The sequence below is a fragment of the Danio rerio genome, chromosome 7 (genome assembly GCF_049306965.1).
Source record: "Danio rerio strain Tuebingen ecotype United States chromosome 7, GRCz12tu, whole genome shotgun sequence".
Lineage (NCBI taxonomy): Eukaryota > Metazoa > Chordata > Actinopteri > Cypriniformes > Danionidae > Danio > Danio rerio.
Window position 1 is genome coordinate 43,614,857 of NC_133182.1, and position 25,307 is coordinate 43,640,163.

A 25,307-nucleotide genomic window follows, 5' to 3' on the forward strand; every position below is an offset into this window, starting at 1 on the left:
GTCTGTTTTGTCGATGAGAACAGTGGACAGGACAATTGTTTGTAAACATGTGCATGGCACATCTAGGAGTGCTTGCTTTCAGCTGTTTTAAGTCAAATTCCCAGCCCTGTGCTTACTATACGCTCGAGTCTTGCTTGTTGATGGGAAAGGTGGACAGGAGCTCGTGGGACAAAACAATTGCCGCCTCTGTCTCCAGATCCGAAGGTCGTAAGTTCAAATGAGGTGCCAAAGGTTGAGATTAGCAGAGGTTTGTAAAAACATGGAAGGCCCCTTTCAGGTGTGCTTGAATTCAGCCACCTTCAAGTCAAACTGCAAGCCTTGAGCTCTGTTTATGCTTGTGTCTAGCTTGCCGTTGAGGACTGTGATAAGGACCTCATGGTTTTTGGTAAAAATTTGCGGATATCTGCAGAATTATTTTGGGAGTATCCAGCGGAGTATCATAACCTACACTTTAATATATTACATAAAAAGTAATAAATTACTGAATAAAAACTGAATAAATTCAGATTTACACATTTACTCCAGTAAATAAACAAAATTTATAATGGGCTAAAAATCTGCACAAATCTGCTAAATTCTGCAGAAAATCTGCAGAATTCTGTGCGCGCAGATTCCGTGTGGCCCTAATCATGTGTGTTATTGTATAGTGTTTTATGGTGGTGTATCTTTTAGTTATAAGGATTCATCATCTTCCAATAGCGCAAGGGTTAATCACTCACCTTTCACGCCGGTGACCCGGGTTCTATCCTAGAGTGAATCAAGTGTGTATCTCTATAGAATGTATGTTTATAAAATGTATCATGTGAATTAGTATGGAATGTATTGTGTGTGTATTTGTATACAATATAACATTTGTATTTGTATAATGTATAGTATATATATATATATATATATATATAATGTATTGTCTGTGTTTCTGTAGATGTTTAAAATGGATTGTGTATATGTGTATAGAATATATCGTGTATATATACAGAATGTATTGTGTGTGTGTTTCTGTATATGTATAGAATGTATTGTGTGTGTATTTGTACAGAATATATGTATCGTGTGAGTACATGTATAGAAAGTATAGTGTTTGTATAGAAAGTATCGTGTGTATAGAATGTATCATATGTGTTTCTGTATGGTGTTATAAAGGTTCATCAACTTCTAGTAGCTCAGTGGTTAATCAGTCACCTTTCATGCCAGAGGCCCTCGTGGAACAAAACAATTGGCGCGTCTGTCTCCAGATCCAAAGGTTGAGTATAGCAGTGGTTTGTAAAAACGTGGAAGGCCCCTTTCAGGTGTGCTTGAATTCAGCCACCTTCACGTCAAACTTATGCTTGTGTCTAGCTTGCCTTTGAGGACTGTGATAAGGACCTCATGGTGCAGCGGTAGTGGATTTCCTAGCTTTGTGCTCAGTTTATGCTTGTGTCTAGCTTATTGTTGGGCACATTCACACAGGACCTTGTGGCGCAACGGTAGCGCGTCTGACTCCAGATCAGAAGGATGCGTGTTCAAATCACGTCAGGGTCACAGGTGCTAAGCTTGGCCTGATTTATGAAGTAGTGGAAGGCACCATCTAGGAGTGCTTATGTTCAGCAACATCTAAGTCAGATTCCAAGTCTTGTGCTTACTTTATGCTTATGTCTGGTTTGTCAATGAGGACAGTGGACAGGACCTCATGGGACATAAAAGTAGCGTGTCTGACTCCACATCTCAACGTTGCGTGTTTACGTCACCCCAGGGTCACAAGGATTGACTTTAGCAATTGTTTGCAAAGTTATGGGAGGCACCTTTTAGCTATGCTCACGTTCAGACACTTTTAAGTCAAACTCCAAGCCTTGCGCTCAGGTTATGCTCCCTGTCTAGCTTGACAACGAGGACTCTGATAAGGACTCTGTGGTGTAGCTGTTTTGCGTCTGTCCCCCATTCAAAAGGTTGCATGTTTAAACCTTGACGAGATCACGGACGTTGAGTTCATCAGTTTATTTTTAAAGTTGTGGAAGGCAAAGTTTACGAGTGCTCAGTTTTAGCCACTGCTAAGACAAATTTCCGTTTTTGTTCTCAATTTATGTTTGTGGCTTGTTTGTCGACAGCGGCTGTGAGCTGGGACCTTTTGCGCAATGGTAGCGCATCTGACTCCAGATCAGAAGGTTGTGTTCATCAACTTCTAGTAGCTCAGTGGTTAATCACTCACCTTTCATGCCAGAGGCCCTCGTGGAACAAAACAATTGGCGCGTCTGTCTCCAGATCCAAAGGTTGAGTATAGCAGTGGTTTATAAAAGCGTGGAAGGCCCCTTTCAGGTGTGCTTGAATTCAGCCACCTTCACGTCAAACTTATGCTTGTGTCTAGCTTGCCATTGAGGACTGTGATAAGGACCTCATGGTGCAGCGGTAGTGGATTTCCTAGCTTTGTGCTCAGTTTATGCTTGTGTCTAGCTTATTGTTGGGCACATTCACACAGGACCTTGTGGCGCAACGGTAGCGCGTCTGACTCCAGATCAGAAGGATGCGTGTTCAAATCCCGTCAGGGTCACAGGTGCTAAGCTTGGCCTGATTTATAAAGTAGTGGAAGGCACCATCTAGGAGTGCTTATGTTCAGCAACATCTAAGTCAGATTCCAAGTCTTGTGCTTACTTTATGCTTATGTCTGGTTTGTCAATGAGGACAGTGGACAGGACCTCATGGGACATAAAAGTAGCGTGTCTGACTCCACATCTCAACGTTGCGTGTTTACGTCACCCCAGGGTCACAAGGATTGACTTTAGCAATTGTTTGCAAAGTTATGGGAGGCACCTTTTAGCTATGCTCACGTTCAGACACTTTTAAGTCAAACTCCAAGCCTTGCGCTCAGGTTATGCTCCCTGTCTAGCTTGACAACGAGGACTCTGATAAGGACTCTGTGGTGTAGCTGTTTTGCGTCTGTCCCCCATTCAAAAGGTTGCATGTTTAAACCTTGACGAGATCACGGACGTTGAGTTCATCAGTTTATTTTTAAAGTTGTGGAACGCAAAGTTTACGAGTGCTCAGTTTTAGCCACTGCTAAGACAAATTTCCGTTTTTGTTCTCAATTTATGTTTGTGGCTTGTTTGTCGACAGCGGCTGTGAGCTGGGACCTTTTGCGCAATGGTAGCGCATCTGACTCCAGATCAGAAGGTTGTGTTCATCAACTTCTAGTAGCTCAGTGGTTAATCACTCACCTTTCATGCCAGAGGCCCTCGTGGAACAAAACAATTGGCGCGTCTGTCTCCAGATCCAAAGGTTGAGTATAGCAGTGGTTTGTAAAAACGTGGAAGGCCCCTTTCAGGTGTGCTTGAATTCAGCCACCTTCACGTCAAACTTATGCTTGTGTCTAGCTTGCCTTTGAGGACTGTGATAAGGACCTCATGGTGCAGCGGTAGTCGATTTCCTAGCTTTGTGCTCAGTTTATGCTTGTGTCTAGCTTATTGTTGGGCACATTTACACAGGACCTTGTGGCGCAACGGTAGCGCGTCTGACTCCAGATCAGAAGGTTGCGTGTTCAAATCACGTCAGGGTCACAGGTGCCAAGCTTGGCCTGATTTATGAAGTAGTGGAAGGCACCATCTAGGAGTGCTTATGTTCAGCAACATCTAAGTCAGATTCCAAGTCTTGTGCTTACTTTATGCTTATGTCTGGTTTGTCAATGAGGACAGTGGACAGGACCTCATGGGACATAAAAGTAGCGTGTCTGACTCCACATCTCAACGTTGCGTGTTTACGTCATCCCAGGGTCACAAGGATTGACTTTAGCAATTGTTTGCAAAGTTATGGGAGGCACCTTTTAGCTATGCTCACGTTCAGACACTTTTAAGTCAAACTCCAAGCCTTGCGCTCAGGTTATGCTCCCTGTCTAGCTTGACAACGAGGACTCTGATAAGGACTCTGTGGTGTAGCTGTTTTGCGTCTGTCCCCCATTCAAAAGGTTGCATGTTTAAACCTTGACGAGATCACGGACGTTGAGTTCATCAGTTTATTTTTAAAGTTGTGGAACGCAAAGTTTACGTGTGCTCAGTTTTAGCCACTGCTAAGACAAATTTCCGTTTTTGTTCTCAATTTATGTTTGTGGCTTGTTTGTCGACAGCGGCTGTGAGCTGGGACCTTTTGCGCAATGGTAGCGCATCTGACTCCAGATCAGAAGGTTGTGTTCATCAACTTCTAGTAGCTCAGTGGTTAATCACTCACCTTTCATGCCAGAGGCCCTCGTGGAACAAAACAATTGGCGCGTCTGTCTCCAGATCCAAAGGTTGAGTATAGCAGTGGTTTGTAAAAACGTGGAAGGCCCCTTTCAGGTGTGCTTGAATTCAGCCACCTTCACGTCAAACTTATGCTTGTGTCTAGCTTGCCTTTGAGGACTGTGATAAGGACCTCATGGTGCAGCGGTAGTCGATTTCCTAGCTTTGTGCTCAGTTTATGCTTGTGTCTAGCTTATTGTTGGGCACATTCACACAGGACCTTGTGGCGCAACGGTAGCGCGTCTGACTCCAGATCAGAAGGTTGCGTGTTCAAATCACGTCAGGGTCACAGGTGCTAAGCTTGGCCTGATTTATGAAGTAGTGGAAGGCACCATCTAGGAGTGCTTATGTTCAGCAACATCTAAGTCAGATTCCAAGTCTTGTGCTTACTTTATGCTTATGTCTGGTTTGTCAATGAGGACAGTGGACAGGACCTCATGGGACATAAAAGTAGCGTGTCTGACTCCACATCTCAACGTTGCGTGTTTACGTCACCCCAGGGTCACAAGGATTGACTTTAGCATTTGTTTGCAAAGTTATGGGAGGCACCTTTTAGCTATGCTCACGTTCAGACACTTTTAAGTCAAACTCCAAGCCTTGCGCTCAGGTTATGCTCCCTGTCTAGCTTGACAACGAGGACTCTGATAAGGACTCTGTGGTGTAGCTGTTTTGCGTCTGCCCCCCATTCAAAAGGTTGCATGTTTAAACCTTTACGAGATCACGGACGTTGAGTTCATCAGTTTATTTTTAAAGTTGTGGAAGGCAAAGTTTACGAGTGCTCAGTTTTAGCCACTGCTAAGACAAATTTCCGTTTTTGTTCTCAATTTATGTTTGTGGCTTGTTTGTCGACAGCGGCTGTGAGCTGGGACCTTTTGCGCAATGGTAGCGCATCTGACTCCAGATCAGAAGGTTGTGTGTTCAAATCACGTCAGGTTCAGAGATTTAAGGCTTGACTGTCTTTAAGGTTGTGGAAGGCGCCTTTTTGGAGTGCTTGTGTAAAAGTAGTGGAAGGCACCATCTAGGAGTGCTTACGGTTAGCAACATCTAAATCAGATTCCAAGCCTTATGCTTGTGTCTGTTTTGTCGATGAGAACAGTGGACAGGACAATTGTTTGTAAACATGTGCATGGCACATCTAGGAGTGCTTGCTTTCAGCTGTTTTAAGTCAAATTCCCAGCCCTGTGCTTACTATACGCTCGAGTCTTGCTTGTTGATGGGAAAGGTGGACAGGAGCTCGTGGGACAAAACAATTGCCGCCTCTGTCTCCAGATCCGAAGGTCGTAAGTTCAAATGAGGTGCCAAAGGTTGAGATTAGCAGAGGTTTGTAAAAACATGGAAGGCCCCTTTCAGGTGTGCTTGAATTCAGCCACCTTCAAGTCAAACTGCAAGCCTTGAGCTCTGTTTATGCTTGTGTCTAGCTTGCCGTTGAGGACTGTGATAAGGACCTCATGGTTTTTGGTAAAAATTTGCGGATATCTGCAGAATTATTTTGGGAGTATCCAGCGGAGTATCATAACCTACACTTTAATATATTACATAAAAAGTAATAAATTACTGAATAAAAACTGAATAAATTCAGATTTACACATTTACTCCAGTAAATAAACAAAATTTATAATGGGCTAAAAATCTGCACAAATCTGCTAAATTCTGCAGAAAATCTGCGGAATTCTGTGCGCGCAGATTCCGTGTGGCCCTAATCATGTGTGTTATTGTATAGTGTTTTATGGTGGTGTATCTTTTAGTTATAAGGATTCATCATCTTCCAATAGCGCAAGGGTTAATCACTCACCTTTCACGCCGGTGACCCGGGTTCTATCCTAGTGAATCAAGTGTGTATCTCTATAGAATGTATGTTTATAAAATGTATCATGTGAATTAGTATGGAATGTATTGTGTGTGTATTTGTATACAATATAACATTTGTATTTGTATAATGTATAGTATATATATATATATATATATATAATGTATTGTCTGTGTTTCTGTAGATGTTTAAAATGGATTTTGTATATGTGTATAGAATATATCGTGTATATATACAGAATGTATTGTGTGTGTGTTTCTGTATATGTATAGAATGTATTGTGTGTGTATTTGTACAGAATATATGTATCGTGTGAGTACATGTATAGAAAGTATAGTGTTTGTATAGAAAGTATCGTGTGTATAGAATGTATCATATGTGTTTCTGTATGGTGTTATAAAGGTTCATCAACTTCTAGTAGCTCAGTGGTTAATCAGTCACCTTTCATGCCAGAGGCCCTCGTGGAACAAAACAATTGGCGCGTCTGTCTCCAGATCCAAAGGTTGAGTATAGCAGTGGTTTGTAAAAACGTGGAAGGCCCCTTTCAAGTGTGCTTGAATTCAGCCACCTTCACGTCAAACTTATGCTTGTGTCTAGCTTGCCTTTGAGGACTGTGATAAGGACCTCATGGTGCAGCGGTAGTCGATTTCCTAGCTTTGTGCTCAGTTTATGCTTGTGTCTAGCTTATTGTTGGGCACATTCACACAGGACCTTCTGGCGCAACGGTAGCGCGTCTGACTCCAGATCAGAAGGTTGCGTGTTCAAATCACGTCAGGGTCACAGGTGCTAAGCTTGGCCTGATTTATGAAGTAGTGGAAGGCACCATCTAGGAGTGCTTATGTTCAGCAACATCTAAGTCAGATTCCAAGTCTTGTGCTTACTTTATGCTTATGTCTGGTTTGTCAATGAGGACAGTGGACAGGACCTCATGGGACATAAAAGTAGCGTGTCTGACTCCACATCTCAACGTTGCGTGTTTACGTCACCCCAGGGTCACAAGGATTGACTTTAGCAATTGTTTGCAAAGTTATGGGAGGCACCTTTTAGCTATGCTCACGTTCAGACACTTTTAAGTCAAATTCCAAGCCTTGCGCTCAGGTTATGCTCCCTGTCTAGCTTGACAACGAGGACTCTGATAAGGACTCTGTGGTGTAGCTGTTTTGCGTCTGTCCCCCATTCAAAAGGTTGCATGTTTAAACCTTGACGAGATCACGGACGTTGAGTTCATCAGTTTATTTTTAAAGTTGTGGAAGGCAAAGTTTACGAGTGCTCAGTTTTAGCCACTGCTAAGACAAATTTCCGTTTTTGTTCTCAATTTATGTTTGTGGCTTGTTTGTCGACAGCGGCTGTGAACTGGGACCTTTTGCGCAATGGTAGCGCATCTGACTCCAGATCAGAAGGTTGTGTTCATCAACTTCTAGTAGCTCAGTGGTTAATCACTCACCTTTCATGCCAGAGGCCCTCGTGAAACAAAACAATTGGCGCGTCTGTCTCCAGATCCAAAGGTTGAGTATAGCAGTGGTTTGTAAAAACGTGGAAGGCCCCTTTCAGGTGTGCTTGAATTCAGCCACCTTCACGTCAAACTTATGCTTGTGTCTAGCTTGCCTTTGAGGACTGTGATAAGGACCTCATGGTGCAGCGGTAGTGGATTTCCTAGTTTTTTGCTCAGTTTATGCTTGTGTCTAGCTTATTGTTGGGCATATTCACACAGGACCTTGTGGCGCAACGGTAGCGCGTCTGACTCCAGATCAGAAGGTTGCGTGTTCAAATCACGTCAGGGTCACAGGTGCTAAGCTTGGCCTGATTTATGAAGTAGTGGAAGGCACCATCTAGGAGTGCTTATGTTCAGCAACATCTAAGTCAGATTCCAAGTCTTGTGCTTGCTTATGTCTGGTTTGTCAATGAGGACAGTGGACAGGACCTCATGGGACATTAAAGTAGCGTGTCTGACTCCACATCTCAACGTTGCGTGTTTATGTCACCCCAGGGTCACAAGGATTGACTTTAGCAATTGTTTGCAAAGTTATGGGAGGCACCTTTTAGCTATGCTCACGTTCAGACACTTTTAAGTCAAACTCCAAGCCTTGCGCTCAGGTTATGCTCCCTGTCTAGCTTGACAACGAGGACTCTGATAAGGACTCTGTGGTGTAGCTGTTTTGCGTCTGTCCCCCATTCAAAAGGTTGCATGTTTAAACCTTGACTAGATCACGGACGTTGAGTTCATCAGTTTATTTTTAAAGTTGTGGAAGGCAAAGTTTACGAGTGCTCAGTTTTAGCCACTGCTAAGACAAATTTCCGTTTTTGTTCATTTTATGTTTCTGGCTTGTTTGTCGACAGCGGCTGTGAGCTGGGACCTTTTGCGCAATGGTAGCGCATCTGACTCCAGATCAGAAGGTTGTGTTCATCAACTTCTAGTAGCTCAGTGGTTAATCACTCACCTTTCATGCCAGAGGCCCTCGTGGAACAAAACAATTGGCGCGTCTGTCTCCAGATCCAAAGGTTGAGTATAGCAGTGGTTTGTAAAAGCGTGGAAGGCCCCTTTCAGGTGTGCTTGAATTCAGCCACCTTCACGTCAAACTTATGCTTGTGTCTAGCTTGCCTTTGAGGACTGTGATAAGGACCTCATGGTGCAGCGGTAGTCGATTTCCTAGCTTTGTGCTCAGTTTATGCTTGTGTCTAGCTTATTGTTGGGCACATTCACACAGGACCTTGTGGCGCAACGGTAGCGCGTCTGACTCCAGATCAGAAGGTTGTGTGTTCAAGTCACGTCAGGGTCACAGGTGCTAAGCTTGGCCTGATTTATGAAGTAGTGGAAGGCACCATCTAGGAGTGCTTATGTTCAGCAACATCTAAGTCAGATTCCAAGTCTTGTGCTTACTTTATGCTTATGTCTGGTTTGTCAATGAGGACAGTGGACAGGACCTCATGGGACATAAAAGTAGCGTGTCTGACTCCACATCTCAACGTTGCGTGTTTACGTCACCCCAGGGTCACAAGGATTGACTTTAGCAATTGTTTGCAAAGTTATGGGAGGCACCTTTTAGCTATGCTCACGTTCAGACACTTTTAAGTCAAATTCCAAGCCTTGCGCTCAGGTTATGCTCCCTGTCTAGCTTGACAACGAGGACTCTGATGAGGACTCTGTGGTGTAGCTGTTTTGCGTCTGTCCCCCATTCAAAAGGTTGCATGTTTAAACCTTGACGAGATCACGGACGTTGAGTTCATCAGTTTATTTTTAAAGTTGTGGAAGGCAAAGTTTACGAGTGCTCAGTTTTAGCCACTGCTAAGACAAATTTCCGTTTTTGTTCTCAATTTATGTTTGTGGCTTGTTTGTCGACAGCGGCTGTGAGCTGGGACCTTTTGCGCAATGGTAGCGCATCTGACTCCAGATCAGAAGGTTGTGTTCATCAACTTCTAGTAGCTCAGTGGTTCATAACTCACCTTTCATGCTAGAGGCCCTCGTGGAACAAAACAATTGGCGCGTCTGTCTCCAGATCCAAAGGTTGAGTATAGCAGTGGTTTGTAAAAGCGTGGAAGGCCCCTTTCAGGTGTGCTTGAATTCAGCCACCTTCACGTCAAACTTATGCTTGTGTCTAGCTTGCCTTTGAGGACTGTGATAAGGACCTCATGGTGCAGCGGTAGTGGATTTCCTAGCTTTGTGCTCAGTTTATGCTTGTGTCTAGCTTATTGTTGGGCACATTCACACAGGACCTTGTGGCGCAACGGTAGCGCGTCTGACTCCAGATCAGAAGGATGCGTGTTCAAATCACGTCAGGGTCACAGGTGCTAAGCTTGGCCTGATTTATGAAGTAGTGGAAGGCACCATCTAGGAGTGCTTATGTTCAGCAACATCTAAGTCAGATTCCAAGTCTTGTGCTTACTTTATGCTTATGTCTGGTTTGTCAATGAGGACAGTGGACAGGACCTCATGGGACATAAAAGTAGCGTGTCTGACTCCACATCTCAACGTTGCGTGTTTACGTCACCCCAGGGTCACAAGGATTGACTTTAGCAATTGTTTGCAAAGTTATGGGAGGCACCTTTTAGCTATGCTCACGTTCAGACACTTTTAAGTCAAACTCCAAGCCTTGCGCTCAGGTTATGCTCCCTGTCTAGCTTGACAACGAGGACTCTGATAAGGACTCTGTGGTGTAGCTGTTTTGCGTCTGTCCCCCATTCAAAAGGTTGCATGTTTAAACCTTGACGAGATCACGGACGTTGAGTTCATCAGTTTATTTTTTAAGTTGTGGAACGCAAAGTTTACGAGTGCTCAGTTTTAGCCACTGCTAAGACAAATTTCCGTTTTTGTTCTCAATTTATGTTTGTGGCTTGTTTGTCGACAGCGGCTGTGAGCTGGGACCTTTTGCGCAATGGTAGCGCATCTGACTCCAGATCAGAAGGTTGTGTTCATCAACTTCTAGTAGCTCAGTGGTTAATCACTCACCTTTCATGCCAGAGGCCCTCGTGAAACAAAACAATTGGCGCGTCTGTCTCCAGATCCAAAGGTTGAGTATAGCAGTGGTTTGTAAAAACGTGGAAGGCCCCTTTCAGGTGTGCTTGAATTCAGCCACCTTCACGTCAAACTTATGCTTGTCTTTGAGGACTGTGATAAGGACCTCATGGTGCAGCGGTAGTCGATTTCCTAGCTTTGTGCTCAGTTTATGCTTGTGTCTAGCTTATTGTTGGGCACATTCACACAGGACCTTGTGGCGCAACGGTAGCGCGTCTGACTCCAGATCAGAAGGTTGCGTGTTCAAATCACGTCAGGGTCACAGGTGCCAAGCTTGGCCTGATTTATGAAGTAGTGGAAGGCACCATCTAGGAGTGCTTATGTTCAGCAACATCTAAGTCAGATTCCAAGTCTTGTGCTTACTTTATGCTTATGTCTGGTTTGTCAATGAGGACAGTGGACAGGACCTCATGGGACATAAAAGTAGCGTGTCTGACTCCACATCTCAACGTTGCGTGTTTACGTCACCCCAGGGTCACAAGGATTGACTTTAGCAATTGTTTGCAAAGTTATGGGAGGCACCTTTTAGCTATGCTCACGTTCAGACACTTTTAAGTCAAACTCCAAGCCTTGCGCTCAGGTTATGCTCCCTGTCTAGCTTGACAACGAGGACTCTGATAAGGGCTCTGTGGTGTAGCTGTTTTGCGTCTGTCCCCCATTCAAAAGGTTGCATGTTTAAACCTTGACGAGATCACGGACGTTGAGTTCATCAGTTTATTTTTAAAGTTGTGGAAGGCAAAGTTTACGAGTGCTCAGTTTTAGCCACTGCTAAGACAAATTTCCGTTTTTGTTCTCAATTTATGTTTGTGGCTTGTTTGTCGACAGCGGCTGTGAGCTGGGACCTTTTGCGCAATGGTAGCGCATCTGACTCCAGATCAGAAGGTTGTGTGTTCAAATCACGTCAGGTTCAGAGATTTAAGGCTTGACTGTCTTTAAGGTTGTGGAAGGCGCCTTTTTGGAGTGCTTGTGTAAAAGTAGTGGAAGGCACCATCTAGGAGTGCTTACGTTCAGCAACATCTAAATCAGATTCCAAGCCTTATGCTTGTGTCTGTTTTGTCGATGAGAACAGTGGACAGGACAATTGTTTGTAAACATGTGCATGGCACATCTAGGAGTGCTTGCTTTCAGCTGTTTTAAGTCAAATTCCCAGCCCTGTGCTTACTATACGCTCGAGTCTTGCTTGTTGATGGGAAAGGTGGACAGGAGCTCGTGGGACAAAACAATTGCCGCCTCTGTCTCCAGATCCGAAGGTCGTAAGTTCAAATGAGGTGCCAAAGGTTGAGATTAGCAGAGGTTTGTAAAAACGTGGAAGGCCCCTTTCAGGTGTGCTTGAATTCAGCCACCTTCAAGTCAAACTGCAAGCCTTGAGCTCTGTTTATGCTTGTGTCTAGCTTGCCGTTGAGGACTGTGATAAGGACCTCATGGTTTTTGGCAAAAATTTGCGGATATCTGCAGAATTATTTTGGGAGTATCCAGCGGAGTATCATAACCTACACTTTAATATATTACATAAAAAGTAATAAATTACTGAATAAAAACTGAATAAATTCAGATTTACACATTTACTCCAGTAAATAAACAAAATTTATAATGGGCTAAAAATCTGCACAAATCTGCTAAATTCTGCAGAAAATCTGCGGAATTCTGTGCGCGCAGATTCCGTGTGGCCCTAATCATGTGTGTTATTGTATAGTGTTTTATGGTGGTGTATCTTTTAGTTATAAGGATTCATCATCTTCCAATAGCGCAAGGGTTAATCACTCACCTTTCACGCCGGTGACCCGGGTTCTATCCTAGAGTGAATCAAGTGTGTATCTCTATAGAATGTATGTTTATAAAATGTATCATGTGAATTAGTATGGAATGTATTGTGTGTGTATTTGTATACAATATAACATTTGTATTTGTATAATGTACAGTATATATATATAATGTATTGTCTGTGTTTCTGTAGATGTTTAAAATGGATTGTGTATATGTGTATAGAATATATCGTATATATACAGAATGTATTGTGTGTGTGTTTCTGTATATGTATAGAATGTATTGTGTGTGTATTTGTACAGAATATATGTATCGTGTGAGTACATGTATAGAAAGTATAGTGTTTGTATAGAAAGTATCGTGTGTATAGAATGTATCATATGTGTTTCTGTATGGTGTTATAAAGGTTCATCAACTTCTAGTAGCTCAGTGGTTAATCAGTCACCTTTCATGCCAGAGGCCCTCGTGGAACAAAACAATTGGCGCGTCTGTCTCCAGATCCAAAGGTTGAGTATAGCAGTGGTTTGTAAAAACGTGGAAGGCCCCTTTCAGGTGTGCTTGAATTCAGCCACCTTCACGTCAAACTTATGCTTGTGTCTAGCTTGCCTTTGAGGACTGTGATAAGGACCTCATGGTGCAGCGGTAGTCGATTTCCTAGCTTTGTGCTCAGTTTATGCTTGTGTCTAGCTTATTGTTGGGCACATTCACACAGAACCTTGTGGCGCAACGGTAGCGCGTCTGACTCCAGATCAGAAGGTTGCGTGTTCAAATCACGTCAGGGTCACAGGTGCTAAGCTTGGCCTGATTTATGAAGTAGTGGAAGGCACCATCTAGGAGTGCTTATGTTCAGCAACATCTAAGTCAGATTCCAGGGGTCCGTTCTTCGTACCTCGCTTAAATGATCTAAGATGATTTGCCAGATCCTGGATCTTTTAATCTTGATAACTGATCTCTCGCTAATTTGGTTCTTCAAACAAGTTCGCGAATCAGATTAGAATGTCTGGATGAACTGATCTGAGATCGCTGCGTTTGTTGTTAAGGACAGATCTATCGATCCTCGAAATCATGATCAGCAATGCAACGATTGGCTGACGGCACAGCAGCGTAATGACATCATCTGATTAATATTCAATTATCCATGTGAGCAAAATTACATCAAATTAGCAGTAAACGGCTTGTTAAATATGACACGCAGTAACTTCACATTTGTTGTGAGCTGCAGGCTTTACACGTTATGTGTCAAGACAAGAGTATTCATCATGTATTTCAATGCAAATCAATGTATTTATTTCTTAATTTAGAAAAGATTTTCTTTATTATAGTAGCCGTTTTTTAAATCGGTGTAAAGAATAACTGGTTGTTTCCAAAAGCATTTTGATATTGGTAAAGGCGTCTGCAACTTTTGTGAAGCATCACTGGCATATTAACTGTCAAAACATGTTTATGACTGCATAAATGTATTATTGCTTTTAAAAAAGTCACATATAGTGCATTTCTATTATACACAATTTGTACTAAAGCGATCTAAAAAGTTCATATCAATAAGTTTTCTCTTTGCACCACCAGGTGGCAGTCTTTGTATTTCATTTCGAGGGTGCAGATTGCATACGTTTTATTAATATGTATAACTTTATTTATTTTATTTATTACTATAACTTTTATATATATAGTTAAAAAATATTTACTATTTTCCCAAGTGTATATAACTACTACTGTAAGAAAATATCAGAACTCGGTACATACTTTCTGTATTATCTTTGCTTGAACTGAGCCGATCTAATCCTGTTTATATGATTTGAACCTGCTCCCGATCAGGTTTGACCTAGCAGATCTGTTGCCATGACAACAACTCTCGGATCAGCTTTGAAGAACGAAACGATCCTGGATCGTGTCAAATCGTCAATATCCAAATCCAGCTAACTGAGTAATCCACGTACGAAGAACGGACCCCAAGTCTTGTGCTTACTTTATGCTTATGTCTGGTTTGTCAATGAGGACAGTGGACAGGACCTCATGGGACATAAAAGTAGCGTGTCTGACTCCACATCTCAACGTTGCGTGTTTACGTCACCCCAGGGTCACAAGGATTGACTTTAGCAATTGTTTGCAAAGTTATGGGAGGCACCTTTTAGCTATGCTCACGTTCAGACACTTTTAAGTCAAACTCCAAGCCTTGCGCTCAGGTTATGCTCCCTGTCTAGCTTGACAACGAGGACTCTGATAAGGACTCTGTGGTGTAGCTGTTTTGCGTCTGCCCCCCATTCAAAAGGTTGCATGTTTAAACCTTGACGAGATCACGGACGTTGAGTTCATCAGTTTATTTTTAAAGTTGTGGAAGGCAAAGTTTACGAGTGCTCAGTTTTAGCCACTGCTAAGACAAATTTCCGTTTTTGTTCTCAATTTATGTTTGTGGCTTGTTTGTCGACAGCGGCTGTGAGCTGGGACCTTTTGCGCAATGGTAGCGCATCTGACTCCAGATCAGAAGGTTGTGTGTTCAAATCACGTCAGGTTCAGAGATTTAAGGCTTGACTGTCTTTAAGGTTGTGGAAGGCGCCTTTTTGGAGTGCTTGTGTAAAAGTAGTGGAAGGCACCATCTAGGAGTGCTTACGTTCAGCAACATCTAAATCAGATTCCAAGCCTTATGCTTGTGTCTGTTTTGTCGATGAGAACAGTGGACAGGACAATTGTTTGTAAACATGTGCATGGCACATCTAGGAGTGCTTGCTTTCAGCTGTTTTAAGTCAAATTCCCAGCCCTGTGCTTACTATACGCTCGAGTCTTGCTTGTTGATGGGAAAGGTGGACAGGAGCTCGTGGGACAAAACAATTGCCGCCTCTGTCTCCAGATCCGAAGGTCGTAAGTTCAAATGAGGTGCCAAAGGTTGAGATTAGCAGAGGTTTGTAAAAACGTGGAAGGCCCCTTTCAGGTGTGCTTGAATTCAGCCACCTTCAAGTCAAACTGCAAGCCTTGAGCTCTGTTTATGCTTGTGTCTAGCTTGCCATTGAGGACTGTGATAAGGACCTCATGGTTTTTGGTAAAAATTTGCGGATATCTGCAGAATTATTTTAGGAGTATCCAGCGGAGTATCATAACCTACACTTTAATATATTACATAAAAAGTAATAAATTACTGAATAAAAACTGAATAAATTCAGATTTACACATTTACTCCAGTAAATAAACAAAATTTATAATGGGCTAAAAATCTGCACAAATCTGCTAAATTCTGCAGAAAATCTGCGGAATTCTGTGCGCGCAGATTCCGTGTGGCCCTAATCATGTGTGTTATTGTATAGTGTTTTATGGTGGTGTATCTTTTAGTTATAAGGATTCATCATCTTCCAATAGCGCAAGGGTTAATCACTCACCTTTCATGCCGGTGACCCGGGTTCTATCCTAGAGTGAATCAAGTGTGTATCTCTATAGAATGTATGTTTATAAAATGTATCATGTGAATTAGTATGGAATGTATTGTGTGTGTATTTGTATACAATATAACATTTGTATTTGTATAATGTATAGTATATATATATATATATAATGTATTGTCTGTGTTTCTGTAGATGTTTAAAATGGATTGTGTATATGTGTAGAATGTATCGTGTGTACATGTATAGAATATATCGTGTATATATACAGAATGTATTGTGTGTGTGTTTCTGTATATGTATAGAATGTATTGTGTGTGTATTTGTACAGAATATATGTATCGTGTGAGTACATGTATAGAAAGTATAGTGTTTGTATAGAAAGTATCGTGTGTATAGAATGTATCATATGTGTTTCTGTATGGTGTTATAAAGGTTCATCAACTTCTAGTAGCTCAGTGGTTAATCAGTCACCTTTCATGCCAGAGGCCTTCGTGGAACAAAACAATTGGCGCGTCTGTCTCCAGATCCAAAGGTTGAGTATAGCAGTGGTTTGTAAAAACGTGGAAGGCCCCTTTCAGGTGTGCTTGAATTCAGCCACCTTCACGTCAAACTTATGCTTGTGTCTAGCTTGCCTTTGAGGACTGTGATAAGGACCTCATGGTGCAGCGGTAGTCGATTTCCTAGCTTTGTGCTCAGTTTATGCTTGTGTCTAGCTTATTGTCGGGCACATTCACACAGGACCTTGTGGCGCAACGGTAGCGCGTCTGACTCCAGATCAGAAGGTTGCGTGTTCAAATCACGTCAGGGTCACAGGTGCTAAGCTTGGCCTGATTTATGAAGTAGTGGAAGGCACCATCTAGGAGTGCTTATGTTCAGCAACATCTAAGTCAGATTCCAAGTCTTGTGCTTACTTTATGCTTATGTCTGGTTTGTCAATGAGGACAGTGGACAGGACCTCATGGGACATAAAAGTAGCGTGTCTGACTCCACATCTCAACGTTGCGTGTTTACGTTACCCCAGGGTCACAAGGATTGATTTTAGCAATTGTTTGCAAAGTTATGGGAGGCACCTTTTAGCTATGCTCACATTCAGACACTTTTAAGTCAAATTCCAAGCCTTGCGCTCAGGTTATGCTCCCTGTCTAGCTTGACAACGAGGACTCTGATAAGGACTCTGTGGTGTAGCTGTTTTGCGTCTGTCCCCCATTCAAAAGGTTGCATGTTTAAACCTTGACGAGATCACGGACGTTGAGTTCATCAGTTTATTTTTAAAGTTGTGGAAGGCAAAGTTTACGAGTGCTCAGTTTTAGCCACTGCTAAGACAAATTTCCGTTTTTGTTCTCAATTTATGTTTGTGGCTTGTTTGTCGACAGCGGCTGTGAGCTGGGACCTTTTGCGCAATGGTAGCGCATCTGACTCCAGATCAGAAGGTTGTGTTCATCAACTTCTAGTAGCTCAGTGGTTAATCACTCACCTTTCATGCCAGAGGCCCTCGTGAAACAAAACAATTGGCGCGTCTGTCTCCAGATCCAAAGGTTGAGTATAGCAGTGGTTTGTAAAAACGTGGAAGGCCCCTTTCAGGTGTGCTTGAATTCAGCCACCTTCACGTCAAACTTATGCTTGTGTCTAGCTTGCCTTTGAGGACTGTGATAAGGACCTCATGGTGCAGCGGTAGTCGATTTCCTAGCTTTGTGCTCAGTTTATGCTTGTGTCTAGCTTATTGTTGGGCACATTCACACAGGACCTTGTGGCGCAACGGTAGCGCGTCTGACTCCAGATCAGAAGGTTGCGTGTTCAAATCACGTCAGGGTCACAGGTGCTAAGCTTGGCCTGATTTATGAAGTAGTGGAAGGCACCATCTAGGAGTGCTTATGTTCAGCAACATCTAAGTCAGATTCCAAGTCTTGTGCTTACTTTATGCTTATGTCTGGTTTGTCAATGAGGACAGTGGACAGGACCTCATGGGACATAAAAGTAGCGTGTCTGACTCCACATCTCAACGTTGCGTGTTTACGTCACCCCAGGGTCACAAGGATTGACTTTAGCATTTGTTTGCAAAGTTATGGGAGGCACCTTTTAGCTATGCTCACGTTCAGACACTTTTAAGTCAAATTCCAAGCCTTGCGCTCAGGTTATGCTCCCTGTCTAGCTTGACAACGAGGACTCTGATAAGGACTCTGTGGTGTAGCTGTTTTGCGTCTGTCCCCCATTCAAAAGGTTGCATGTTTAAACCTTGACGAGATCACGGACGTTGAGTTCATCAGTTTATTTTTAAAGTTGTGGAAGGCAAAGTTTACGAGTGCTCAGTTTTAGCCACTGCTAAGACAAATTTCCGTTTTTGTTCTCAATTTATGTTTGTGGCTTGTTTGTCGACAGCGGCTGTGAGCTGGGACCTTTTGCGCAATGGTAGCGCATCTGACTCCAGATCAGAAGGTTGTGTTCATCAACTTCTAGTAGCTCAGTGGTTAATCACTCACCTTTCATGCCAGAGGCCCTCGTGAAACAAAACAATTGGCGCGTCTGTCTCCAGATCCAAAGGTTGAGTATAGCAGTGGTTTGTAAAAACGTGGAAGGCCCCTTTCAGGTGTGCTTGAATTCAGCCACCTTCACGTCAAACTTATGCTTGTGTCTAGCTTGCCATTGAGGACTGTGATAAGGACCTCATGGTGCAGCGGTAGTCGATATCCCAGCTTTGTGCTCAGTTTATGCTTGTGTCTAGCTTGTTGTTGGGGACATTCACACAGGACCTTGTGGCGCAACGGTAGGGCGTCTGACTCCAGATCAGAAGGTTGCGTGTTCAAATCACGTCAGGGTCACAGGTGCTAAGCTTGGCCTGATTTATGAAGTAGTGGAAGGCACCATCTAGGAGTGCTTATGTTCAGCAACATCTAAGTCAGATTCCAAGTCTTGTGCTTACTTTATGCTTATGTCTGGTTTGTCAATGAGGACAGTGGACAGGACCTCATGGGACATAAAAGTAGCGTGTCTGACTCCACATCTCAACGTTGCGTGTTTACGTCACCCCAGGGTCACAAGGATTGACTTTAGCAATTGTTTGCAAAGTTATGGGAGGCACCTTTTAGCTATGCTCACGTTCAGACATTTTTAAGTCAAACTCCAAGCCTTGCGCTCAGGTTATGCTCCCTGTCTAGCTTGACAACGAGGACTCTGATAAGGACTCTGTGGTGTAGCTGTTTTGCGTCTGTCCCCCATTCAAAAGGTTGCATGTTTAAACCTTGACGAGATCACGGACGTTGAGTTCATCAGTTTATTTTTAAAGTTGTGGAACGCAAAGTTTACGAGTGCTCAGTTTTAGCCACTGCTAAGACAAATTTCCGTTTTTGTTCTCAATTTATGTTTGTGGCTTGTTTGTCGACAGCGGCTGTGAGCTGGGACCTTTTGCGCAATGGTAGCGCATCTGACTCCAGATCAGAAGGTTGTGTGTTCAAATCACGTCAGGTTCAGAGATTTAAGGCTTGACTGTCTTTAAGGTTGTGGAAGGCGCCTTTTTGGAGTGCTTGTGTAAAAGTAGTGGAAGGCACCATCTAGGAGTGCTTACGTTCAGCAACATCTAAATCAGATTCCAAGCCTTATGCTTGTGTCTGTTTTGTCGATGAGAACAGTGGACAGGACAATTGTTTGTAAACATGTGCATGGCACATCTAGGAGTGCTTGCTTTCAGCTGTTTTGAGTCAAATTCCCAGCCCTGTGCTTACTATACGCTCGAGTCTTGCTTGTTGATGGGAAAGGTGGACAGGAGCTCGTGGGACAAAACAATTGCCGCCTCTGTCTCCAGATCCGAAGGTCGTAAGTTCAAATGAGGTGCCAAAGGTTGAGATTAGCAGAGGTTTGTAAAAACGTGGAAGGCCCCTTTCAGGTGTGCTTGAATTCAGCCACCTTCAAGTCAAACTGCAAGCCTTGAGCTCTGTTTATGCTTGTGTCTAGCTTGCCGTTGAGGACTGTGATAAGGACCTCATGGTTTTTGGTAAAAATTTGCGGATATCTGCAGAATTATTTTGGGAGTATCCAGCGGAGTATCATAACCTACACTTTAATATATTACATAAAAAGTAATAAATTACTGAATAAAAACTGAATAAATTCAGATTTACACATTTACTCTAGTAAATAAACAAAATTTATAATGGGCTAAAAATCTGCACAAATCTGCTAAATTCTGCAGAAAATCTGCGGAATTCTGTCCGCGCAGATTCCGTGTGGGCCTAATCATGTGTGTTGTTGTATAGTGTTTTATGGTGGTGTATCTTTTAGTTATAAGGATTCATCACCTTCCAATAGCGCAAGGGTTAATCACTCACCTTTCACGCCGGTGACCCGGGTTCTATCCTAGAGTGAATCAAGTGTGTATCTCTATAGAATGTATGTTTATAAAATGTATCATGTGAATTAGTATGGAATGTATTGTGTGTGTATTTGTATACAATATAACATTTGTATTTGTATAATGTATAGTATATATATATATATAATGTATTGTCTGTGTTTCTGTAGATGTTTAAAATGGATTGTGTATATGTGTAGAATGTATCGTGTGTACATGTATAGAATATATCGTATATATACAGAATGTATTGTGTGTGTGTTTCTGTATATGTATAGAATGTATTGTGTGTGTATTTGTACAGAATATATGTATCGTGTGAGTACATGTATAGAATGTATAGTGTTTGTATAGAAAGTATCGTGTGTATAGAATGTATCATATGTGTTTCTGTATGGTGTTATAAAGGTTCATCAACTTCTAGTAGCTCAGTGGTTAATCACTCACCTTTCATGCCAGAGGCCCTTGTGGAACAAAACAATTGGCGCGTCTGTCTCCAGATCCAAAGGTTGAGTATAGCAGTGGTTTGTAAAAACGTGGAAGGCCCCTTTCAGGTGTGCTTGAATTCAGCCACCTTTACGTCAAACTTATGCTTGTGTCTAGCTTGCCTTTGAGGACTGTGATAAGGACCTCATGGTGCAGCGGTAGTCGATTTCCTAGCTTTGTGCTCAGTTTATGCTTGTGTCTAGCTTATTGTTGGGCACATTCACACAGGACCTTGTGGCGCAACGGTAGCGCGTCTGACTCCAGATCAGAAGGTTGCGTGTTCAAATCATGTCTGGGTCACAGGTGCTAAGCTTGGCCTGATTTATGAAGTAGTGGAAGGCACCATCTAGGAGTGCTTATGTTCAGCAACATCTAAGTCAGATTCCAAGTCTTGTCCTTACTTTATGCTTATGTCTGGTTTGTCAATGAGGACAGTGGACAGGACCTCATGGGACATAAAAGTAGCGTGTCTGACTCCACATCTCAACGTTGCGTGTTTACGTCACCCCAGGGTCACAAGGATTGACTTTAGCAATTGTTTGCAAAGTTATGGGAGGCACCTTTTAGCTATGCTCACGTTCAGACACTTTTAAGTCAAATTCCAAGCCTTGCGCTCAGGTTATGCTCCCTGTCTAGCTTGACAACGAGGTCTCTGATAAGGACTCTGTGGTGTAGCTGTTTTGCGTCTGTCCCCCATTCAAAAGGTTGCATGTTTAAACCTTGCCGAGATCACGGACGTTGAGTTCATCAGTTTTTTTTTAAAGTTGTGGAAGGCAAAGTTTACGAGTGCTCAGTTTTAGCCACTGCTAAGACAAATTTCCGTTTTTGTTCATTTTATGTTTCTGGCTTGTTTGTCGACAGCGGCTGTGAGCTGGGACCTTTTGCGCAATGGTAGCGCATCTGACTCCAGATCAGAAGGTTGTGTTCATCAACTTCTAGTAGCTCAGTGGTTAATCAGTCACCTTTCATGCCAGAGGCCCTCGTGGAACAAAACAATTGGCGCGTCTGTCTCCAGATCCAAAGGTTGAGTATAGCAGTGGTTTGTAAAAACGTGGAAGGCCCCTTTCAGGTGTGCTTGAATTCAGCCACCTTCACGTCAAACTTATGCTTGTGTCTAGCTTGCCATTGAGGACTGTGATAAGGACCTCATGGTGCAGCGGTAGTGGATTTCCTAGCTTTGTGCTCAGTTTATGCTTGTGTCTAGCTTATTGTTGGGCACATTCACACAGGACCTTGTGGCGCAACGGTAGCGCGTCTGACTCCAGATCAGAAGGTTGCGTGTTCAAATCACGTCAGGGTCACAGGTGCTAGGCTTGGCCTGATTTATGAAGTAGTGGAAGGCACCATCTAGGAGTGCTTATGTTCAGCAACATCTAAGTCAGATTCCAAGTCTTGTGCTTACTTTATGCTTATGTCTGGTTTGTCAATGAGGACAGTGGACAGGACCTCATGGGACATAAAAGTAGCGTGTCTGACTCCACATCTCAACGTTGCGTGTTTACGTCACCCCAGGGTCACAAGGATTGACTTTAGCAATTGTTTGCAAAGTTATGGGAGGCACCTTTTAGCTATGCTCACGTTCAGACACTTTTAAGTCAAATTCATTTCAGGTGTGCTTGAATTCAGCCACCTTTACGTCAAACTTATGCTTGTGTCTAGCTTGCCTTTGAGGACTGTGATAAGGACCTCATGGTGCAGCGGTAGTCGATTTCCTAGCTTTGTGCTCAGTTTATGCTTGTGTCTAGCTTATTGTTGGGCACATTCACACAGGACCTTGTGGCGCAACGGTAGCGCGTCTGACTCCAGATCAGAAGGTTGCGTGTTCAAATCATGTCAGGGTCACAGGTGCTAAGCTTGGCCTGATTTATGAAGTAGTGGAAGGCACCATCTAGGAGTGCTTATGTTCAGCAACATCTAAGTCAGATTCCAAGTCTTGTCCTTACTTTATGCTTATGTCTGGTTTGTCAATGAGGACAGTGGACAGGACCTCATGGGACATAAAAGTAGCGTGTCTGACTCCACATCTCAACGTTGCGTGTTTACGTCACCCCAGGGTCACAAGGATTGACTTTAGCAATTGTTTGCAAAGTTATGGGAGGCACCTTTTAGCTATGCTCACGTTCAGACACTTTTAAGTCAAATTCCAAGCCTTGCGCTCAGGTTATGCTCCCTGTCTAGCTTGACAACGAGGTCTCTGATAAGGACTCTGTGGTGTAGCTGTTTTGCGTCTGTCCCCCATTCAAAAGGTTGCATGTTTAAACCTTGCCGAGATCACGGACGTTGAGTTCATCAGTTTTTTTTTAAAGTTGTGGAAGGCAAAGTTTACGAGTGCTCAGTTTTAGCCACTGCTAAGACAAATTTCCGTTTTTGTTCATTTTATGTTTCTGGCTTGTTTGTCGACAGCGGCTGTGAGCTGGGACCTTTTGCGCAATGGTAGCGCATCTGACTCCAGATCAGAAGGTTGTGTTCATCAACTTCTAGTAGCTCAGTGGTTAATCAGTCACCTTTCATGCCAGAGGCCCTCGTGGAACAAAACAATTGGTGCGTCTGTCTCCAGATCCAAAGGTTGAGTATAGCAGTGGTTTGTAAAAACGTGGAAGGCCCCTTTCAGGTGTGCTTGAATTCAGCCACCTTCACGTCAAACTTATGCTTGTGTCTAGCTTGCCATTGAGGACTGTGATAAGGACCTCATGGTGCAGCGGTAGTGGATTTCCTAGCTTTGTGCTCAGTTTATGCTTGTGTCTAGCTTATTGTTGGGCACATTCACACAGGACCTTGTGGCGCAACGGTAGCGCGTCTGACTCCAGATCAGAAGGTTGCGTGTTCAAATCACGTCAGGGTCACAGGTGCTAGGCTTGGCCTGATTTATGAAGTAGTGGAAGGCACCATCTAGGAGTGCTTATGTTCAGCAACATCTAAGTCAGATTCCAAGTCTTGTGCTTACTTTATGCTTATGTCTGGTTTGTCAATGAGGACAGTGGACAGGACCTCATGGGACATAAAAGTAGCGTGTCTGACTCCACATCTCAACGTTGCGTGTTTACGTCACCCCAGGGTCACAAGGATTGACTTTAGCAATTGTTTGCAAAGTTATGGGAGGCACCTTTTAGCTATGCTCACGTTCAGACACTTTTAAGTCAAATTCCAAGCCTTGCGCTCAGGTTATGCTCCCTGTCTAGCTTGACAACGAGGTCTCTGATAAGGACTCTGTGGTGTAGCTGTTTTGCGTCTGTCCCCCATTCAAAAGGTTGCATGTTTAAACCTTGCCGAGATCACGGACGTTGAGTTCATCAGTTTATTTTTAAAGTTGTGGAAGGCAAAGTTTACGAGTGCTCAGTTTTAGCCACTGCTAAGACAAATTTCCGTTTTTGTTCATTTTATGTTTCTGGCTTGTTTGTCGACAGCGGCTGTGAGCTGGGACCTTTTGCGCAATGGTAGCGCATCTGACTCCAGATCAGAAGGTTGTGTTCATCAACTTCTAGTAGCTCAGTGGTTAATCACTCACCTTTCATGCCAGAGGCCCTCGTGGAACAAAACAATTGGCGCGTCTGTCTCCAGATCCAAAGGTTGAGTATAGCAGTGGTTTGTAAAAACGTGGAAGGCCCCTTTCAGGTGTGCTTGAATTCAGCCACCTTCACGTCAAACTTATGCTTGTGTCTAGCTTGCCATTGAGGACTGTGATAAGGACCTCATGGTGCAGCGGTAGTGGATTTCCTAGCTTTGTGCTCAGTTTATGCTTGTGTCTAGCTTATTGTTGGGCACATTCACACAGGACCTTGTGGCGCAACGGTAGCGCGTCTGACTACTGATCAGAAGGTTGCGTGTTCAAATCACGTCAGGGTCACAGGTGCTAGGCTTGGCCTGATTTATGAAGTAGTGGAAGGCACCATCTAGGAGTGCTTATGTTCAGCAACATCTAAGTCAGATTCCAAGTCTTGTGCTTACTTTATGCTTATGTCTGGTTTGTCAATGAGGACAGTGGACAGGACCTCAAGGGACATAAAAGTAGCGTGTCTGACTCCACATCTCAACGTTGCGTGTTTACGTCACCCCAGGGTCACAAGGATTGACTTTAGCAATTGTTTGCAAAGTTATGGGAGGCATCTTTTAGCTATGCTCACGTTCAGACACTTTTAAGTCAAACTCCAAGCCTTGCGCTCAGGTTATGCTCCCTGTCTAGCTTGACAACGAGGACTCTGATAAGGACTCTGTGGTGTAGCTGTTTTGCGTCTGTCCTCCATTCAAAAGGTTGCATGTTTAAACCTTGACGAGATCACGGACGTTGAGTTCATCAGTTTATTTTTAAAGTTGTGGAAGGCAAAGTTTACGAGTGCTCAGTTTTAGCCACTGCTAAGACAAATTTTCGTTTTTGTTCTCAATTTATGTTTGTGGCTTGTTTGTCGACAGCGGCTGTGAGCTGGGACCTTTTGCGCAATGGTAGCGCATCTGACTCCAGATCAGAAGGTTGTGTGTTCAAATCACGTCAGGTTCAGAGATGTAAGGCTTGACTGTCTTTAAGGTTGTGGAAGGCGCCTTTTTGGAGTGCTTGTGTAAAAGTAGTGGAAGGCACCATCTAGGAGTGCTTACGTTCAGCAACATCTAAATCAGATTCCAAGCCTTATGCTTGTGTCTGTTTTGTCGATGAGAACAGTGGACAGGACAATTGTTTGTAAACATGTGCATGGCACATCTAGGAGTGCTTGCTTTCAGCCGTTTTAAGTCAAATTCCCAGCCCTGTGCTTACTATACGCTCGAGTCTTGCTTGTTGATGGGAAAGGTGGACAGGAGC

General features: G+C 43.3%; 18 non-coding genes across 18 annotated transcripts; all 18 read left to right on the top strand.

Moving 5' to 3' along the window:
- The first annotated feature begins 1,446 nt into the window (after positions 1-1,446).
- Positions 1,447-1,518, top strand: trnaw-cca (transfer RNA tryptophan (anticodon CCA)). The gene has a single exon. It is a non-coding gene; the product is annotated as a tRNA-Trp (tRNA).
- A 931-nt stretch (positions 1,519-2,449) lies between these two features.
- On the top strand, positions 2,450-2,521 carry trnaw-cca (transfer RNA tryptophan (anticodon CCA)). Its single transcript has one exon. It is a non-coding gene; the product is annotated as a tRNA-Trp (tRNA).
- A 931-nt stretch (positions 2,522-3,452) lies between these two features.
- Positions 3,453-3,524, top strand: trnaw-cca (transfer RNA tryptophan (anticodon CCA)). The gene has a single exon. It is a non-coding gene; the product is annotated as a tRNA-Trp (tRNA).
- Positions 3,525-4,455: 931 nt separating this feature from the next.
- Positions 4,456-4,527, top strand: trnaw-cca (transfer RNA tryptophan (anticodon CCA)). Its single transcript has one exon. It is a non-coding gene; the product is annotated as a tRNA-Trp (tRNA).
- Positions 4,528-6,753: 2,226 nt separating this feature from the next.
- On the top strand, positions 6,754-6,825 carry trnaw-cca (transfer RNA tryptophan (anticodon CCA)). The gene has a single exon. It is a non-coding gene; the product is annotated as a tRNA-Trp (tRNA).
- Positions 6,826-7,756: 931 nt separating this feature from the next.
- On the top strand, positions 7,757-7,828 carry trnaw-cca (transfer RNA tryptophan (anticodon CCA)). The gene has a single exon. It is a non-coding gene; the product is annotated as a tRNA-Trp (tRNA).
- A 922-nt stretch (positions 7,829-8,750) lies between these two features.
- On the top strand, positions 8,751-8,822 carry trnaw-cca (transfer RNA tryptophan (anticodon CCA)). The gene has a single exon. It is a non-coding gene; the product is annotated as a tRNA-Trp (tRNA).
- Positions 8,823-9,753: 931 nt separating this feature from the next.
- On the top strand, positions 9,754-9,825 carry trnaw-cca (transfer RNA tryptophan (anticodon CCA)). Its single transcript has one exon. It is a non-coding gene; the product is annotated as a tRNA-Trp (tRNA).
- A 920-nt stretch (positions 9,826-10,745) lies between these two features.
- On the top strand, positions 10,746-10,817 carry trnaw-cca (transfer RNA tryptophan (anticodon CCA)). The gene has a single exon. It is a non-coding gene; the product is annotated as a tRNA-Trp (tRNA).
- A 2,214-nt stretch (positions 10,818-13,031) lies between these two features.
- trnaw-cca (transfer RNA tryptophan (anticodon CCA)) lies at positions 13,032-13,103 on the top strand. The gene has a single exon. It is a non-coding gene; the product is annotated as a tRNA-Trp (tRNA).
- A 3,325-nt stretch (positions 13,104-16,428) lies between these two features.
- Positions 16,429-16,500, top strand: trnaw-cca (transfer RNA tryptophan (anticodon CCA)). Its single transcript has one exon. It is a non-coding gene; the product is annotated as a tRNA-Trp (tRNA).
- Positions 16,501-17,431: 931 nt separating this feature from the next.
- Positions 17,432-17,503, top strand: trnaw-cca (transfer RNA tryptophan (anticodon CCA)). Its single transcript has one exon. It is a non-coding gene; the product is annotated as a tRNA-Trp (tRNA).
- A 931-nt stretch (positions 17,504-18,434) lies between these two features.
- On the top strand, positions 18,435-18,506 carry trnaw-cca (transfer RNA tryptophan (anticodon CCA)). Its single transcript has one exon. It is a non-coding gene; the product is annotated as a tRNA-Trp (tRNA).
- Positions 18,507-20,746: 2,240 nt separating this feature from the next.
- On the top strand, positions 20,747-20,818 carry trnaw-cca (transfer RNA tryptophan (anticodon CCA)). Its single transcript has one exon. It is a non-coding gene; the product is annotated as a tRNA-Trp (tRNA).
- Positions 20,819-21,747: 929 nt separating this feature from the next.
- On the top strand, positions 21,748-21,819 carry trnaw-cca (transfer RNA tryptophan (anticodon CCA)). The gene has a single exon. It is a non-coding gene; the product is annotated as a tRNA-Trp (tRNA).
- Positions 21,820-22,288: 469 nt separating this feature from the next.
- trnaw-cca (transfer RNA tryptophan (anticodon CCA)) lies at positions 22,289-22,360 on the top strand. Its single transcript has one exon. It is a non-coding gene; the product is annotated as a tRNA-Trp (tRNA).
- Positions 22,361-23,289: 929 nt separating this feature from the next.
- On the top strand, positions 23,290-23,361 carry trnaw-cca (transfer RNA tryptophan (anticodon CCA)). Its single transcript has one exon. It is a non-coding gene; the product is annotated as a tRNA-Trp (tRNA).
- A 929-nt stretch (positions 23,362-24,290) lies between these two features.
- trnas-acu (transfer RNA serine (anticodon ACU)) lies at positions 24,291-24,362 on the top strand. Its single transcript has one exon. It is a non-coding gene; the product is annotated as a tRNA-Ser (tRNA).
- Positions 24,363-25,307: the final 945 nt, after the last annotated feature.